Source organism: Chelonia mydas, chromosome 1 (assembly GCF_015237465.2).
Source record: "Chelonia mydas isolate rCheMyd1 chromosome 1, rCheMyd1.pri.v2, whole genome shotgun sequence".
NCBI classification, from domain to species: domain Eukaryota; kingdom Metazoa; phylum Chordata; order Testudines; family Cheloniidae; genus Chelonia; species Chelonia mydas.
Genome location: NC_057849.1, coordinates 34,066,177 through 34,085,218, shown reverse-complemented (window position 1 = coordinate 34,085,218; position 19,042 = coordinate 34,066,177). Strand labels below are relative to the sequence as shown.

General features: G+C 41.8%; 1 long non-coding RNA gene across 1 annotated transcript; it reads right to left on the bottom strand.

Annotated features, from left to right (window-relative positions):
• Positions 1–341: 341 nt before the first annotated feature.
• LOC122461994 lies at positions 342–13,034 on the bottom strand. Its single transcript, XR_006284311.1, has 3 exons — positions 12,858–13,034; positions 1,003–1,087; positions 342–547 (listed from the first exon to the last, which is right to left on the bottom strand). It is a non-coding gene; the product is annotated as an uncharacterized LOC122461994 (long non-coding RNA).
• Between the last annotated feature and the right edge of the window lie 6,008 nt (positions 13,035–19,042).

The window sequence follows — 19,042 nt, the reverse complement described above, 5'->3', positions numbered from 1 at the left end:
GAAGGGGACTAGTTTTTTAAAGTGCTAGGCCGCTGCCTTCTGAAAGTCAGGCCCTTTTAAGGTATTTCAAGAATGCCTTTTGAAAATGTAGGCCAAAATCTAAAAGGTCACATTATCATTTTTTCATTAAGAAAAATGAAATGAAACAGATGGGCGTTGAAGAAGCCACTGCAGAGAGATTACCCTGTATTAACATCGAGCTCAAAAAAGGCTAGACTGTAGTTTAATAAGGGACAACACACAAGTACATTTGTCTTTCTTCTACAGAAGCATCAGGCGCATCACCCCAGGAGCATACCAGAGAACGTACTCTGACTCAGAGTCAGAGTCTTCCGCTTGCTTTGAAGGGCCAGTGAGTAACTTCACCCCTTTCTATGGAGTAGCTTTCTCCCCAATGCACGCCTGATCAGCTACTTTGGCTGATGAGTAGAGTGGGAGGAGTCAGGGCTCATCTTGCTTCTCGATCCTCCCTGTCCATTGCCTCCCATACCCAGGTCCTCACATGTGGGAAGCACTGGTCAACCAGTCTCTGAGTTCTGTCTGTGGGCTGGAAGCATAATTTGATCAGGACAGTAAAGGAATCTTGCTGCCCTGCGCAGCTGACTAAGGGCATTAGGGCAATGATAATATAAATAGAAGGATCTGGATCCCTGCACAAACAAACAAACCTCAGCAAGCTGAACAATAGCTGAGCACCCTGGATAGAGTGATGCAGGAGTGAGTAAGTCAGTCAGTGGAAATAAGTGGATTTCTCCAGCCACTGTGCTTGTATATCCTGTATATACTGCCCCCTCCTTCCCCGCCCCTTCGCTCACAATAATCAAGCTTTATGACTAAAACATTTCTAATGACTGCAATGAAATGTGTATTCACAGCATGCACCAACAGATAAATCCTGACACAGAACCAGGAATGTATTCCACACATTACATGTGCCAAAGGAATAGGATTTAGTGAGGTCATTTATGCTGCACTGGAGTGGAAAAAGAAAAAAAAACAGACCTTGTTGTAATGAATTGGGTCCCCTGGGTACTGCAAAGAGTCATCAGCTGGGCATCAGAGGGAAGAGAATCAGACAGGAAGTGAGCTGTGGGAGGAAAGTGAACAAGGAGAAGCCTTGGAGGCCAGATGTGCAAAGCTGGGATCTGGAAGTACCCACAAAATGCACACATGCACATTACATCCTGAAATCCCTGCATTTAGCCTCACAAATGTGTACTAATGACATTCTCTTAAAGTAGACTTAGAGGAACCGTGAGGAATTTTATCCCATTCCCCCATAGCCCCCAAATGAAATGGTATTTTTAGAATTAGAAATATGCTACCAGTACAGTAACAGCTCCATTCTTTCTGATGGGTAATTCATTCACAAAATAATTGCTAACATTTACAGCACTCCAATGACCTTCTCTGAGGGATTACAGTGGAACACACCGACTCTGAAAACATCCAAAGGTTAAAAGAAAATCTATAATATATTTCAAGTGATGAATTTCAGCCATCCACATATTACCTAGATAAATTACCCTTGGATACAGAAGAATAACACTCTTACTCAGGATAAAATATTAAATGCTCCTGATGCTTCTGTAGAAGAAAGACAAATGTACTTGTGCTCAGCAGCATACATTTCCATACCAATGAAACCTCAGGATCAGATTCCAGTGCATGCAAGCATTAGAAAAATTACCATACCTCCAGATATTCTGGCTCAGTTGGAATTCCAATCTGCCCTTCTGAATTTACAAGAAACATTTGAAACTTGATTGTCCTATGATGATTTTTTAACTGCAATGTGGCAAAATGGCACAGTTTTCAATAGCACCAACATAAGTCTTATTACAGACGGATCAAGGGACTCCAATCAAGGTGCAGGAGAAAACTGTGCATATTCATTAAGAAACAGAACTTTTCTCTCGTAGCAAAACAATCTGTGCAAGAGGAAAGAACTAAAATCTCCAGTTGAGACAGACAGTGGGGTCAGTGGAAAGTGAAGTAAATATCTAGCAATGGCTTTTAAGAACTAGAATGATTTCCTGAGAAGCTGGACCTGGTCTGTAAATATGACAGAGAAGATTCCCTCGTGATAAAATCCACCTACTAGTTCTAGGTGATGAAAGAAAGTTCTATACTTTTTCCTAAAGACACCCTGAAGTTAGGCAAGAGAAAAATGTCCCATTCCTCACAAGCCCTTTTTGAGGCAGGAGAACAAGAGGACCTTGTAGACTAATAGGCACAAATGGAATATTATCCTTATCAGTCCCCACCCTACAATACCAAAAGATCCTGAGCTGCTACTGTGAAACATAAACTGCAGGAATGCTAAGTGCTTCATCTAAACCCTCTCAGGAGCGAAGGAAGACTGTGCAGGGGAGTTGAGGGTTCATTTGGGAGCAGTCCAGGCCATTGGGAATAGGGCAGAGGTAAAACATTTGGCCACATGGTATTCTGTGGACCAGTTTCAGCAATGGAGATGGACCTGCCACAACTTGATAGAAAGTGGATCTTTCTGGGTATTTATCATTTTGGGCACAAATTTCACAAAGAAGGAACCAATGTTCAATGAACAGAGGTGAGAGGGAGAGAGGAACAGACGCTCAGAGGTGCAGCTGACCTGAGCTGTGTGAGATTTTTTTCTAAAGACACCAGCATGACGGAAATGGTTTATGAGAGAGGAGGAAGACAAAAGCAGAACTGTGCTGCCAGTCTCTATTAAATTGCGAAATTAGTCAGACACTAAAGGCCAAATTCAAATCTGACATAATGGGATAACTCTGGATACCAAGTAAGACATATTTGCAGTATGATATGGCCTATCTCCAGAAACCAAAGATCCCTTCTCAGCCCAACTGAATGCCGGAAGAGGACCTCTATCCCCAGTGAGTTGACAGCTTGTCGTTGCCATCTTGTCCCACCCCCACCACTCTTGTACCTTTAGCATACCAAGCCAGATTCTCTGTGCCTTGCTAACCTCCATTGCTGCTGGACCTTGGATGCTCCTCTCTGCATAGGGAAGTTCTACTGGTATAATACAGGGAGAGAATTTAATGTGTTATACCAGCATAACTCCCCCATGTGGGCACTCTTTCCCATTTGTAAACCACTTGCAAAGAGACAGAAGCTATAGTGGAAAAAGGCAATCTTACACTGGAAAAAGAGTGTCCACACAGGAGTGATACTGGTATAACTACAGTGGTTTAACTATATTGGTATAACTGAAAAAAAATCTCATATAGACGTGCCTTGAGTGAGGCAAGGGCTTTGTGCATGTGTAGATGGTTGGGGACTTAACAGAAGGGAGAAAGGAACAGTAAAGGCTGGGTGAGTGAGAAGTGTTTATGGCGGATAGAGATCAGGTAAAGATTTCCTCCTCCCAACACTCCGGCCTCTGTTGGGACTCCAGAATACCCCCTAGAAGGACTCCAAAAGCCTTTAGAAAGCTGGCTATTCATCCAGGTGTTTTACGTGGTAGGATTAGCCAGGGTCCTAAGGCATAAGTGACTTGCCCAAGGATCTGTCTTGATAACTTCTTCATAGTTCTGGTAAGTTTTCTGTTGGGAAAGGCTGATTCAATGGAATTGAAACATTTCATGGGAATGTGTTGATTCCATAGAAAGTTTAACAGAAGCCAGGCAGGAAGGTAGGCTGTCCCTGCTGCCTGGTTTACTACCATCCCGCCCAGCTACCAAGTTCTCTGCGCTGCTCAGCTCCCTGTCTCCCAGGCTCCCCACCTGGCCACTTCCTGGGCTGATCAGTGGACTGACAGGGAGCAGGGTTTTCCAGGGAGTTGGGCAGCCTACCAGGGTGCATATTACATTTTGGAAACATCAAAATATTCTTGCTTCCTGGGCTACCCAGGCAGCTGGAATATTTTACTGTTTTCAAAACAAGATATTTTAAAATTTAAATACTGTGAAAATTTTTAGGTTTTTAATTTGTCATCCTGATGGGGGACTTAAACCTTTCAAAAACTGACAACTTTTCATGGGATGGAAATTTTGTTTCACAGCCAGCTCAACTTCTATTATTCTTACTAATATTATTTTGTGTTACTGTAATGCTTAGAAGCCCTAGTCATGGGCCAGGACCCCATTGTGCTAGGGGCTGTGTAAATACAGAACAAAAAGAAAGAGCTTATAATATAAATAAAAGACAAGAGACAACAGATGGATACAGACAAATGGGGAACACAAAGAAATAACAAGACAATATTGTCTGAATAGACAAGATAAGCACAGGGTTGGGGGAAGGGTATAACAAGCAATAGGGCATATAAAAATAATTACTGAAAAATGAAAATTGATCTTTAAATATTAAATTAGACTCTTATTACTTCAATTAAATACAGGTTTATTTAAAAAAATAAACTTATTTAAAATTAAATTTTAAATTGTCATCCTTTGTCAAGGCCTAAATTTATTATACTCCACTCCATTAAAATTAAATACAAAAAATAATGCTAAAGATTACATGTTTGCTGACAAGTTTTAAAGAAATTTCCAACAGTAGAATGGTTTGAATCACAGGCTAAGCACCCGGCACCAGAATTGCAGAAATGCTAAACCAGCTTTTGACAGCATTAGCCTCTTCTGCAGGTTCAGAGAAAATATTTTCTTAATTTCAGTTTACTAAAACAATTCACTGCAATGAGTAGTTCATTCAAAGTTAAATCTATCGGGATTGAAAAAGCAGGAAAGTTTGCTTTACTTGTCCAATCTATGAATAAAAACTAGATGTTAGAGGATGAGATCAACTATTTTAACATCTTGAAGAACATGGTGATCAGACACAATCAGTTCAATTCACTAACTGCAGATAATACTTCCTTCATTTTAAATGCAAAACATGTTTGATATACTTTTTGATAAGCTTTTTTTCTTATGTATCCACCACATATAAAGTAGTTTTATTGAATTACAAAAAAATTAAAATTCTGGTTTTGTGTTTTTTAAATTGAATTTGCATTTCTATCAAACAGAGCTTGACACAAATTTCAAGTAAAAATTAATCATCTAGATAAGAACTGCAACTTTCACCATTTTCTAATGTAATAAGAAATGTAAAACAAGAATCTGAGTACTGGTAAATTAAATTATATGATTGCTTAAATTAATGTGCATAGATATAGTGTATCCTCCTGGTTAGCAAAGAAAACAAAAACAAAAAGCAATATACACAGCACCAAATTTAGTGTGAAGGTTATATTTATTTGTAAATCAACATGTTTTAATGGTTACTGGCCCATGAGAATCGATCTTTCTTTAGGAAAATAACTAAAATGTACAAATGCAAGACACAATTAAAATTTCTGATTTAAATCAAGGTTTTCTGCTTGCTGATGTAAATTGTGATTAAAATCAGTGATTTAGATTGCTTTGACTTAAATCAACCCATCCTGACACTCAAGCAGAGTGAACAATGTGACGGTGGCAAATGTCATGTTAGTTCCATGATTTAGTTATTTATTTAAGAGGGAGGGCTGTTACTTAGAAGGGGATCAGCTAAATGGAAAGAAAAGAGAACAGAAGGTGATTGAGGGGGACAGGGTAGGAATAGAGTGAAGCTGAGGTGCAGAGACTGTGAGAGAGGGCGAGTGGGACAAGGAGAAGTAAAGGAGAGGGGAGCAAACAGCCAATCAGCACATGATCAGAGAAAGTCGGAACATTCTGCAGTTTTCACTGCAATGTCCAAAGTTCCAAAGGTTTGGAACCTGGTCCTACTAGATAATATCTGTGGCTAGATCCTCTATGCAGCCCGCATGGCAGGGGGATGAGAGGTACCGCTTAGGTCCTAGTATCCCCATGGTGGGGGAGGTCTCCTCTGAACAATTCTGGGTCCAGGGGGTTGCAGGTCCTTCAGTGAGAGCTTTTAAGCCCCTTTCCTGGGCAAGTTGGCTCTCTGAAATGCAGTTCAATAATCTGCCTTGGGGAAGTTCAGACATGTTCAGCACTGTGACACAAAGGCACATTGGTGGTTCACTAGTGTGTGTCAGCAACCCTTGTCAGGCCTGACATACGCACTACACCTAACACACAGTTGTTATAATCTGGATATAAAGGTATCATGTAAGGTTTCATATATAAATGGGTAACATACTGGTCCTGAAAAATCATTGTGTGGTGCATGTATGGGGTGTGTACAATGAGTTATAAATCTTTGCTAGCATTATGGTCTTAAAATGTGTTTGGCAAGCAATACATAAGCTTAGTCTGTCCTGGACAAAGGAATGTGTATTTGCTTGTCTGACCTGCCTGGTCATCTGGCAGCGACAATGAAAGTACATTTGCATACAAGGTAGGCAAAGCCACAAGGCAAACCAGAATAGAGGAAGGTCATGTCATATGCTCGGTGGGTGAAGGAAGCTGCAGCTCCAGAAAACGTTTCTCCCGCCTGATGCAAGGTCATGAACTTTGGAAGATACAAGCAAAGCCAGAAAGCCATTTTAGCATCCATCATTGGACAGACACACAGGCCAGAGCTCTTATAATCTGAGAAAGATGGACCCCTCAACCACGGGGCCTGAAATCTCTGGGAACTGACTACAGGTGAGAAACCTGCTGAGACAAAGATTGTAACTTGCGGAAATTAAGTTTGAGTTACTAGAAAGCATGTTGTATTTTGTTTGTTTGTAACTATTTCTATCTCAATTCCTTCTCCTTGGTATCACTGAAACCTGTGTCCTTTTCTTAATAAATTTAATCTTGTTTTACGACACAACCATCTCAGTGCAGTGTTTCAAACTGAAGAGTAAAATCATCAGCCTGACGAACAGGCTGGTGCCGTGTACTGTCTCTTTAAAGGAGCAGTGAACGTAAAAAGGTTCTGTGAGTGCTACAGTCAGAGGGGCTGAGCACTGCAGAGGATGATATTTCTGGGGGGAGAACTCAGGGCTGGAAGGATGGTTGAGGTCCCCCTGAAAAAAGTAAATGAATGGTGGAAGCTAGGGTGTGACCTGCATGCTTGTATGCTGGCTGTTGGTGTCAGCGCTGTGAGGCACAGCAGGATAGTATTTAAGGCACCCAGAGCTTCAAAGCAGGTGTTGATGGAACCCTTACCAGCCTGGGTGAACCCCCAAGAGTCACAAGCACACAATACAAAATGGAGCTCCTAATTCAATATAGAGTTCACAATTTGATAGACATCTCTCAAGGTGTACCGGAGCCCAAATTAGTAGCGAGTGCTTGTCTTACAGTCCTGTGCTCATCCCACTAGACCATACTCCTTTCATAGCCAGTTGTGGACTTGACGAGATAGATTTGTCTGGCAAGGGGTAACAGGCAGATGCTTTAACAGCTTCTCCTGCAGTAGCGAGGGAGACAAGAGAAAAAAGATGGTAGCTGGAAGGAAGCTGTGGGAGAAAATATATGATGCAAATTGTGGTCTTCCAAAGAAGAGTTGGTTACTGGGCATCAATGTGACCATTCTGGTATCTTGAAGATGGGGGAACTTGCTGGGAGGAAGAGGAGAAATCAGGTCACAAATAGAAAAACACTGTATTCTTAGTACAGTACTGTGAATCTCAGTACCCAGGAGAAAAAATGTTGAGTTTGAACAGAGCTGGGATACTGTATGTGGTCTGGGTTCCTTGAGGCTCATGCACACCTACCAGCCAGACATCAAGAGTGATAGCTCAACAGTTGCCGACATAAATCCAAACAGGGACATGAAACTTACTAGTCTTCTTCTGTCTTACTGTCTTCTCAGTGCCAGTGGTTTAGAATAGCGCATCTAAATCCTATCTAACCTTCCTATGCACTTATAATGTGTTCATCACTGTATCCCCTGAGTCAAGTTGTAGAATGAGGTATTCAGCATTACAGGATTAGACTCACAAGACCAAATTCTGGCCTGACATTCTGCCAATAGAAGCCCATTGAATTCAGACATCATTTACAACTCACACAAGTCCAGGGAGTTCAAGAGGGTGGGGGGTGGGTTATACAGGCTGTAAGTCTGGACTTGCATTTGGTCCCAGCAGTCTATTTCTGTAATACTGAATCTTCTTGTGGTGTATATTTTCAGCAATGTTAAATACCTATTTAATAACAGCTGTATAAAAAACACATTGATCATATTTTAAAGTGTCTAATGATGTGACCATTCACTGCTAAGGCAGCTTAGTTAAAGATCTTTATATTTAGGTGAGCTGTCCACATAACCAATAATGATATTATGGAACGACTCTCCTGTTTGACTAAAGGGACAGCATGGGTGGAAGCTACAACAAACAGAGGAAATTGTATATTTGTTCACAGCCACAGGAGCTCTTTGAGGCAAATTCTGTGCCTGGGTTTTTAAAAGGGCTGGATAATTTTATGATGTATTAACATTTGTAACTGTGCAAGTGAAGACAAGATTTGGGCAATCACATTTTATGCTTCAGGATACTAGCTGATCACCTGTGGGCTTCAAGGAAGGCATTTACCTCCCCCACATCTCCCTAAAGAGCACTGACCAAATGCTTACATGCATTATGGGATTGTTTTCTCTGCCTCTGAAGCATCAGGCACTGCTCAGTGCCAGAAGGAGGATGTCACAGACAGGGCCCAGTCCTACAAACACTCATGTTTTACACATGTGTAACCTAACTCATATTGTACATATGTGTAACCTTACTCATGTGAGTAGCCAATGCTAGGCAGGCAGCCCACAAGGATTACTAATATAATTAATCTGTCTTATTTATATGTCATGATGTGACGGAGAGACTGCCGAGACTCATCAAGCCCTCGGATCGCTACCCCTTCCTACTTCTCACATGAGCACCAGTGATACTGCCAAGAATGACCTTGAGCGGATCACTGCAGACTACGTGGCTCTGGGAAGAAGGATAAAGGAGTTTGAGGCCAAGTGGTGTTCTCATCCATCCTCCCTGTGGAAGGAAAGGACATGGGTAGAGACCGTCAAATCGTGGAATTCAACAAATAGCTACGCAGGTGGTGTCGGAGAGAAGGCTTTGGATTCTTTGACCATGGGATCACTGTTCCCTCTAAGCTGTGTGTGTGCGCGCATGCACACACAGATCCTAAACCCCGCACACATGGTGAAACAGTGCACTCACAAAAATTTGCAGAGAAGCACAAAAATTTGCACAGAATAAATTTTTTGTGCACACAGCCTGTCAAAAATTAGAGGGAACATTGCATGGGATGGTGTTCCAAGAAGGAGGAGTGCTAGGCAGAGACGGGCTCCACCTAACGAAGAGAGGGAAGAGCATCTTCGCAAGCAGGCCGGCTAACCTAGTGAGGAGGGCTTTAAACTAGGTTCACCGGGGGAAAGAGACCAAAGCCCTGAGGTAAGTGGGGAAGTGGGATACCAGGAGGAAGCATGAGCAGGAGAGCCAAGAGGGGAAAGCTCCTGACTCATACTGAGAAAGCAGGACGATCAGCCTATACACAAATGCAAGAAGCCTGTGAAACAAGCAGGGAGAACTGGAAGTCCTGGCGCAGTCAAGGAATTATGATGTGATTGGAATAACAGAGACTTGGTGGGGTAACTCACATGACTGGAGTACTGTCATGGATGGATATAAACAGTTCAGGAAGGACAGGCAGGGCAGAAAAGGTGGGGTAGCTGCATTCTATGTAAGAGAGCAGTATAACTGCTCAGAGCTCAAGTATGAAACTGCAGAAAAACCTGAGAGTCTCTGGATTAAGTTTAGAAGTGTGAGCAACAAGGGTGATGTCATGGTGGGAGTCTGCTATAGGCCACCGGACCAGGGGGATGAGGTGGACGAGGCTTTCTTCCAGCAACTAACTGAAGTTACTAGATCTCAGGCCCTGGTTCTCATGGGAGACTTCAATCACCCTGATATCTGCTGGGACAGCAATACAGTGGTGCACAGACAATCCAGGAAGTTTTTGGAAAGTGTAGGGGAAAATTTCCTGGTGCAAGTGCTGGAGGAACCAACTAGGAGCAGAGCTCTTCTTGACTTGCTGCTCACAAACTGGGAAGAATTAGTAGGGGAAGCAAAAGTGGATGGGAACCTGGGAGGCAGAGATCATGAGATGTCAAGTTGAAGATTCTGACACAAGGAAGAAAGGAAGGCAGCAGAATATGGACCCTGGACTTCAGAAAAGCAGACTGACTCCCTCAGGGGTCTGATGGGCAGGATCCCCTGGGAGAATAACATGACGGGGAAAGGAGTCCAGGAGAGCTGGCTGTATTTTAAAGAATCCTTATTGAGGTTACAGGGACAAACCATCCCGGAGTGTAGAAAGAATAGTAAATGTGGCAGGCTTCCAGCTTGGCTTAATAGTGAAATCCTTGCTGATCTTAAACACTTGTTGCCAAGAAGGCTAACGGCATTTTGGGCTGTATAAGCAGGGGCGTTGCCAGCAGATTGAGGGTTGTGATCGTTCCCCTCTATTCAACATTGGTGAGGCCTCATCTGGAGTACTGTGTCCAGTTTTGGGCCCCACACTACAAGAAGGATGTGAAAACATTGGAAAATGTACAGCAGAGGGCAACAAAAATGGTTAGGGGGCTGGAACACATGACTTATGAGGAGAGGCTGAGGGAGCTGGGATTGTTTAGTCTGCAGAAGAGAAGAATGAGGGGGGATTTGATAGCTGCTGTCAACTACCTGAAAGGGGGTTTCAAAGAGGATGGATCTAGACTGTTCTCAGTGGTAGTAGATGACAGAACAAGGAGTAATGGTCTCAAGTTGCAGTGGGGGAGGTTTAGGTTGGATATTAGGAAAAACTTTTTCACTAGGAGGGTGGTGAAGCACTGGAATGTGTTACCTAAGGAAGTGGTAGAATCTCCTTTTGAGGTTTTTAAGGTCAGGCTTGACAAAGCCCTGGCTGGGATGATTTAGTTGGGGATTGGTCCTGCTTTGAGCAGGCGGTTGGACTAGATAACCTCCTGAGGTCCCTTCCAACCCTGATATTCTATGATTCTATGATATGTTACAGATATGCAACCTCTGATCCTGCAAAATGTGCACATAGGTAGGCTCTGAGACATGGATACTAACCCACCAGCATTGCTACTCTCCTTGTCCTTCCACTATTCACTCTGTTGTGTAAGACACTTATTACAATGACAGAGGGTTTGTTACACCCACTTGCATCTCTTCCTAATGTAGGGTCTGATGCTGCAAGCCTTTACACATGAATTACTTTACTCATGTGAAAAGTTCTATTTTGTTCAATAGGACTAGTCACATAAGTCATGTACCAGTGTAAGCGTTTGGAGGCTCAAGCCCTGAGACTGTAAGCACTTCATGGCAGGGATTATCTACATACAATGAGATCCAGATCTGCTTAATAACTATATATATAGTTATATATATGGTGTATAAATATGGTGTATATATATTATAATAGCCCTGTTAACTACCTGAAGTTACTCACAAATATAAGTGTTTGCAGGATCAGACCCTTACATGGAATAACAGTATGCTTCACTATAGCGACTCCAGTGTGCGTGCACGTGTGTGGTATTGTGAATTGAAATAAAATGTAAAGGAAGATAAATTTTACTGGGATTTTCAGATAATTAAAAGACAGTAACAGCCCGTTTCTGATAATCAGATTATCAGCCTGGTTGACTAGAACGCTCAGCTTCTGTGATTTATCGCTAGTTTCAAACAGCTGCTGCTCTTATTATGATCAGCATTAACAAATTAGGATCCTGTGAGCTGCGGAGAAAAAAATATGTCCTTAAAGCACTGTCTGCATTCCTAATGGCCATTAGCATATTCCTAGATCTCACTACATTTCCATTTTTAACTGAATTACTGAGCCTGTTAATAGGTGCAGCAATTAGATTTTTTCTTGCAAATAGAAATGGTTCCAGGAGGAATCTCTTCTTTTAGTACCCACCTCACAACGGACAGGAACCCCATTCTCTCACTCTTTCAAAGTCTGTTGCACTTTCGCAAGGACTTCACAAATTCAGCACCACTAAAATGATACCGCCGCCGCCTCCTGGATCCATGGCACCCATCAGATGGCACACAGGTCACCAAGACAAACACCTACTCTCACAAGAATAGCCAGTTTTTAAGGTCTTGTATGAAAGACCACTCCACAATGAACTGCATGAAATTTAGTTTATCTGTAGTGGTTGCCTTTAAAAAGGCAACTGCGACAAACATGAGGGTGCTCTTTAACAATTATTAATACTGTATCTCAATCTATCACCCTTTCTAATAGTCACCTCAAAGCTTACACATACGGATCATTAAGAGACAATGCCAGAGCAAGGAGCCTTAAAGTCTCTCCTTGGACAGCACCTAAACCAGTATGAACAGGGAGGTTCCGAGAGAACTAGACTCAGGCCTTCTCTTCACGGCCAATTAAGGTGTATTTTTTAACCTGAGGGTAACTAATTCACATGAGCTATCCCAAGGTAAAAACACAATGCACTTTAGAACCACACCCCAAAATGGGAGAAGTGCCAGAGACTCCGTGAACTCCACATGGGACTTTGCTATTGCTATCTATTTTCCATGGAAGACTCTCAGATACTATGGTGATGGGCAGCATATAAAACCTTAAGATAGAGAGATAGTGTCCATGAGTCCCAGTCTAAGAGTGAACGAACCATGAGATCCCACCCTGAGATAAGTAGGGGTAAGATGCTGAACACACGAGGTAGGTGCTCTCAGAGACACCAAAAAGGGGGCAGAGGTGCAGCTGGCCCCATAACTGTAACAACACACAAGACAACACACAGTTACCCCACCATCTCATATTCTAAGTAGAGGAGAAAACTGTAGTGACCTCAGACACCACTGCATGATAACTACTGGCAAAGGCCACTATATACCAGAGGCCTGAAAATCTTTCTAGAATAACAGAGATGTTTTTGTCTTACTCATAATGGGTTTTAGAACAATTAATGCTTACCACTGAAGAGTGATCCTTTTTGCAGGAGGAAACAGAAGAGCATGAGGATCCAAAGTTGTGAGGACTTTTTGCCATGTATGTGTTTCTCTTCTCATAGTCAAGCTCACACCAAGGGGTGGCAAAGTTATTTGAAAACATCCAGAAGTGTGTGAACAAACTAATTAGTCACTGTAAGAAACAAAGTCCTCCATTTTCCTGCCAGAGATGGAGACAAGATTGTTTGGTGAGTGAGATTTGTATCACGTTCACACTATGATAGGTACAGCCAAAGATTGTTGTTGTTGTTGTTGGCCTCTTTCGTGTGTCAACAATAATTTAAATTTTAGGCTTAGACAGAAATGCATGTTGGCAAGTGAAAACTTATAGGATATCAACAAAAATTTGTTAATTAACTGATTAAAAATCATCATTGCATTGCCAACAGTCAAATGGGTTGTATGATACAAGTGCTTATTTCTATTCACTATGGCACCATATGCTTTATACTCTGGTGTTTCTGTGCTTTAGAGTCATACTTCATATGATCCAAATTCCAGGACTTGGAACATTGATAGAATGGAGCCTGTAGCAGCTCTACAGGGTTCCTGGGCATTACACAAGCTTCATTAAAAAGAAAAGGAGTACTTGTGGCACCTTAGAGACTAACCAATTTATTTGAGCATAAGCTTTCGTGAGCTACAGCTCACTTCATCGGATGTGAGCTGTAGCTCACGAAAGCTTATGCTCAAATAAATTGGTTAGTCTCGAAGGTGCCACAAGTACTCCTTTTCTTTTTGCGAATACAGACTAACACGGCTGTTACTCTGAAACAAGCTTCATTGTATCCCAAGGAGGGAATTATCCCTCAATGAGATGAGCAGCTAAGCTGTATACATCCATATACCTCTTATTACCACAATGAGAGCAAAGACTCCACCCCTCCTCCCAGTTACCCTGTAAAATATCTGGTCCCTTGAAAATGATGTCAGGGAGACATCATGCATGAGCATTTCCTTGTGTCATGTCCCAGGAGTGATGGCAGATTCCATTCCCTTGCCTTCCTGGTGACTAATAGTCAGACAGGAATAGATTTAAAGGGAACATGAACCTCAAAAACACATCCCCTGATTGACAGCTCTGAACCACAGTTCAGCAAAGATCCACTGAAGAAGAATAGGAAGAAAAAAGAAGGGCCTATTGTGATAAAGATCCCTGCACCTTAGGTAATTGGGGAAGGAACACAGAGACTCCAACATCACTAAAAAAACATAGGGGCCCTGTTTCCATCCTATTCCCTGTCCTGCTGGAGCAATAGAGGGATTATCACAGAATTCAAGAGTTTCTCCGCTGACCTAATTAGTGCCTCTCAGAGAGGTGGATTTAGTGCACTGAAAGAAGAACTCCTTCCATCACTGTAGTGTCTACACTACAGCGGCACAGCTGCGGTGCTACAGTTATGTCACTGTAGCATTTCTAATGTAGACATACCCTGAGAATTGCGCTCTGTGCCACTCTAGGATGGTTGTGTAAGACACTTACTATAGTTACAGAGCAGTTTTTCCATTGCTGTAGTAATTCCACCACTCTGAGAGGAAGTAGCTAGGTCAAAGAAAGAATTCTTCCATCTACCTAGTGATATCTATACCACGGTTTAGCTCAGCTTAACTACATCGCACTGAGCATGCATTTTTTCAAGCCCTGAACAATGTAGTTAGGCTGACCTAACTTTGTAGTGTGGACCAGCCATGCTTTGTATAAAGTCTGGATGATACCAAGCTGGGAGGTGTTGCAAGTGCTTTGGAGGATAGGATTAACATTCAAAATGATCTGGACAAACTGGAGAAATGGTCTGAAGTAAATGGGATGAAATTCAATAAGGACAAATGCAAAGTACTCCACTTAGGAAGACACAATCAGTTGCACACATAGAAAATGGAAAATGACTGCCTAGGAAGGAATACTGTGGAAAGTGAGCATAGTGGATCACAAGCTAAATGAGAGTCAACAGTGTAACACTGTTAAAAAAAAAACAGAAACAAACATCATTCTTAGATATATTAGCAGGAGTGTTGTAAGCAAGACATGAGAAGTAATTCTTCCACTTTACTCCGTGCTGATTAGGCCTCAGCTGAAGTATTCTGTCCAGTTCTGGGTACCACATTTCAGGAAGGATGTGGACAAATTGGAGAAAGTACAAAGAAGAGCAACAAAATGATTAAAAGTGTAGAAAACATGACTTGTGAGGGAAGACTGAAAAAATGGGGTTGTTTAGTCTGTAGAAGAGAAGACGGAGAGGAGACATGGTAACAGTTTTCAAGTACGTAAAAGCGTGTTACAAGAAGGAAGAAGAAAAATTGTTCTCCTTAACCTCTTTGGATAGGACAAGAAGCAATAGACTTAAATTGCAGAAAGGGTGGTTTAGCTTGGACATTAGGAAAATCTTCCTGTCAGGGTAGTTAAGCACTGGAATAAATTGCCTAGGGAGGTTGTGGAATCTCCATCATTGGAGATTTTTAAGAGAAGGTTAGACAAACATCTGTGAGGGATGGTTTTCTAGATAGTACTTAGTCCTGGCTTGAGTGCAGGGGACTGGACTAGATGACCTCTTGAGGTCCCTTCCAGTCCCACAATTCCATGATTCTATGAATTATATAGAGTCCTAAAAATGTGCTAGGCCCTTTACAGACATAGACCCTCGGTTCATGCACAGAGGAGCTAAACAAATGGGATGTGGATTTTAACGGCATTGCTGGAGGAGGAAGGAAATGTATCCCCCTTTTCTGACAGCTGACAATTAAGAATGGGGAGGGAGAAGAACCCTTTCTCATACTCCAACCCCACAGGGCCTGCCAGCCGCAAAGAACAACTGGCCTTGTGCCTAGCCAGTGTGCCTGATCATGAGTCCACTAGGCCCTTTACTGCTGAAGGCACTGGCTTCCGGATTTGCATACCTTCATACTTCATAGCAGTGGTGGGCAACCTCTGGCCTACGCCACTTCCCACAGCTCCCATTGGCCAGGAACGGCAAACCACAGTCACTGGGAGCTGTAGGTGGACCTGCCTGTGGACGGTCAATGTAAACACTGTCTCGTGGCCTGCCAGTGGATTACCCTGACGAGCCGCATGCAGCCCACAAGCCGCAGGTTGCTCACCACAACTTAATAGATTCTGTTTTATGTGAAGAACAAGGGCTCTTTAATGATTGTGTTAATTCTTTCATAGACCTGGGATATATATTTAGTGACTCATTTCAGGCTACCTTGATGGGATGGAGAGAATGTTTTAGAGAGCCATTTGTGAACAAGTTCTCACCTTTGTCCATTTGCACTAGCAATGTGTGATTGTTTTTAAGGCAATTTACATTTCATGTTATTTTATTTTATTTTTGTATCTAAGAGGATTGCTAGGTAATGTCCTGTGTGTTTCATTGAGGACTTGTTCTGTCATGTTCTAAATCAAAACATTTCTCCTAAAACTGTCTGACTTCCATAACCTTTATGGAAGCCTTGTTGGCTTTGATTATACAAGTGGACATGACACCAGATGCCAAGAATTTTCTTGTCATCTCCATTGTAGATTCACTTTGGTATGCTTACTGGGCTACAGAAATCTGTCACACATTAATCTGCTTGGAATGTCAAGAAAGCCTGAGCTGAAGCCTTGATGAATGAATCTTCTATGCTGATAACTCTCTGCTGAGCTTTGATGAATGCATAAAGAGCTGGCAGATGAGTGGAGTTTTTGATTAACTGTGCTGGTCTATGCACACTCAAGCTTCAGTGAGATCATATATTGTCAGCCTGCTGTCTCCTGTGTGCGGAATTCTCTTTTAAGCTTTTGTATTTAGCTGGAAATTCGTTCACTATGCAGTTTAAAATGAAGTTCAAATCAGACATAATTTACAGTGTTATAACAGCTATGTAATATTTTCTGTCTCTAAGTAGCTTTGAAATGGAATTACTCTTAATGTTTATAACCTTTTGTATTCACATTTGCATTAATGCATTTTCCTTAACAAGATAAAAACATTTATCCTCCAAGCACATTTGTATGGCATTTTGCTCATGCATATTTTTGTCCCAGGTACCGCGCTGTTCCAGTTCTTCTGACTCTAACTTTCTTCTTCAACCAGCATCTCCCCTCTTCTGAGGGAGAAGGCTGTGCCTACACTGTCTTCCTTTGGAGAGCTCCACCCGACTAACAGGAATACCTGCCCCACCCAACATTACAGGGCTCCTGGTTCCCCCTTAAAGAGGCAGTGCCCTGGGGTTCCCCCCCTCATTCAACTACTAATTCCCTGGGACTGCTTCTTCTCTTCCGCTATCAGGCCATTTCTTGGTCCTTTGTTCATTCCAGCTTCCTGGAGTGGTATCTTCTGGCCCCTCTACTCTTAGGGGGTCATCATACACTTTTACAGTAGCTTTAACATGCCATTGTGTATTGTTTTATAATAATTATGGTAATACATTGTGTCATTACCATACACAGACTTCTAATCTATAATTCTACAAGGGATATTTTCTTTACATAAATGCTATTTTATTCAATTATTTGTGTAAGAAAATCCTCTATTATTTTAGTTGTGTTAAACAGAGCACAAAATGCAACCCAATGCAATATAAAACATCACAATAGAGCAGCTTGTTAAGGCAAGTCATCTTCACAGCATGATACATCCAGGCATGTAGAAACAAGAGGGAAATGGGGTGTATTAGGTTTTACCAGACACATTTAAAATGTTTCATTGTACACCTTTCAGTTTGTACCTCTCCTCTGAATTCCTCTGTAGCAGTTTTCATGGCAGTAGATAAGGTAGCTCTTACCATCCATAGGATTCCCTCTTGGCAGATATCCTTTACAAGCTACTCAGGACTCCAGTCAGTATTTACAGCTGAGGGTTGTTATCAGTGTTTTTGGTGTCTTCTAATCATGCAACATGCTGTATATTAACAATATTGAAAAGGCAGTAGTTTACTCTCTCCTTACATCCTCAACACTTGTTATTAGAGGGACACTCTAGTGGTTTGAAAGCAGAATGCTCTCCAGGATTGACATCACACAATGCTTTGGAAAGTCTATTGCCCAAGATCATCCTTAACTGCCCCGATTTACAGGAGAGACAAGGTGGCTGAGGTAATATCTTTTATTGGACCAACTTCTTCTGGTGAGAGAGCCTGGCTTTCAAGCTTGCACACAGCTCTTCTTCTCTGCGTAGCTCAAAAACTTGCCTCTCTCTCCAACAGAAGTTGGTCCAGTAAAAGATATTACCTCACCCACCTAATCTAATACCCTGGGGCCGACACAGCTACCACAACATTGATTCACAGGGACATTCCTGTTTAAGACTAAGGGTGGCATAATGCCAGGGCTAAAAGTCCTAAGCAGAGCTATGAGAAATATATGATTTGGGGTTGAAACCTTTCTTTCTTTATAGTTAATATCTTCTAAATTTTGACTTCAAATGAGCCTGAAAAATCAGATTAAATATCATCTGAAACCACTGAATTTTGCCTGGTTTGAGATCAAAATGTTCATGTTCTGCTCTACCTAGCAGCCAAAATTTGACCCATTTGCACTTAAGACTCAACTTGGTTTAACTGTAAAGTCCATGAACTTCAGAGAGACTAAAAGAAGAAAGAAGGGGGAAGCTGAAAACACCATATGCTTTGAGATAATTCAGGCTCCAATCTGCAATAGTTGAACAAAATCTAACATTCCCAACAAATCAATTTTAAATGTAAATACTACTTTTCCATTTTAAGATGCATTTTTTAATTATCAAGCATTCCCGGAGATACATTATGAATTTGAGCTGTGCTGACACACTTTTCCATCAGCTCTTGTGCCTGATAATACCCTGATTGTGCATTCCTAATATACTTATTTAAAGAGGTACTGTCAACAAGAAATTTAGTTGATTTTTTAAAAAATGATTTGAAAATAGCTTCAGGTACTTCTTGCTTATTCCAAGTCACTCTGCCATATTTTGTGGGTTTACAACCTCTTTTTTTGTGGTATTTTCAAGGCCACAATTTTCACAAGTGACAGTAATTTTGGGTGCCTAAACTGACATGCTTTAAAAGAGCCTGTTTTTCAGAAAATGCCAGGCACTCTCTCTGATAATTGGTGCCCTTCAAAGTGTCTCAATTTGGGCAACCATAATCCCTGGTCACTTTTGAAAATTTTAGCCTAAATGTTCTCTCTCT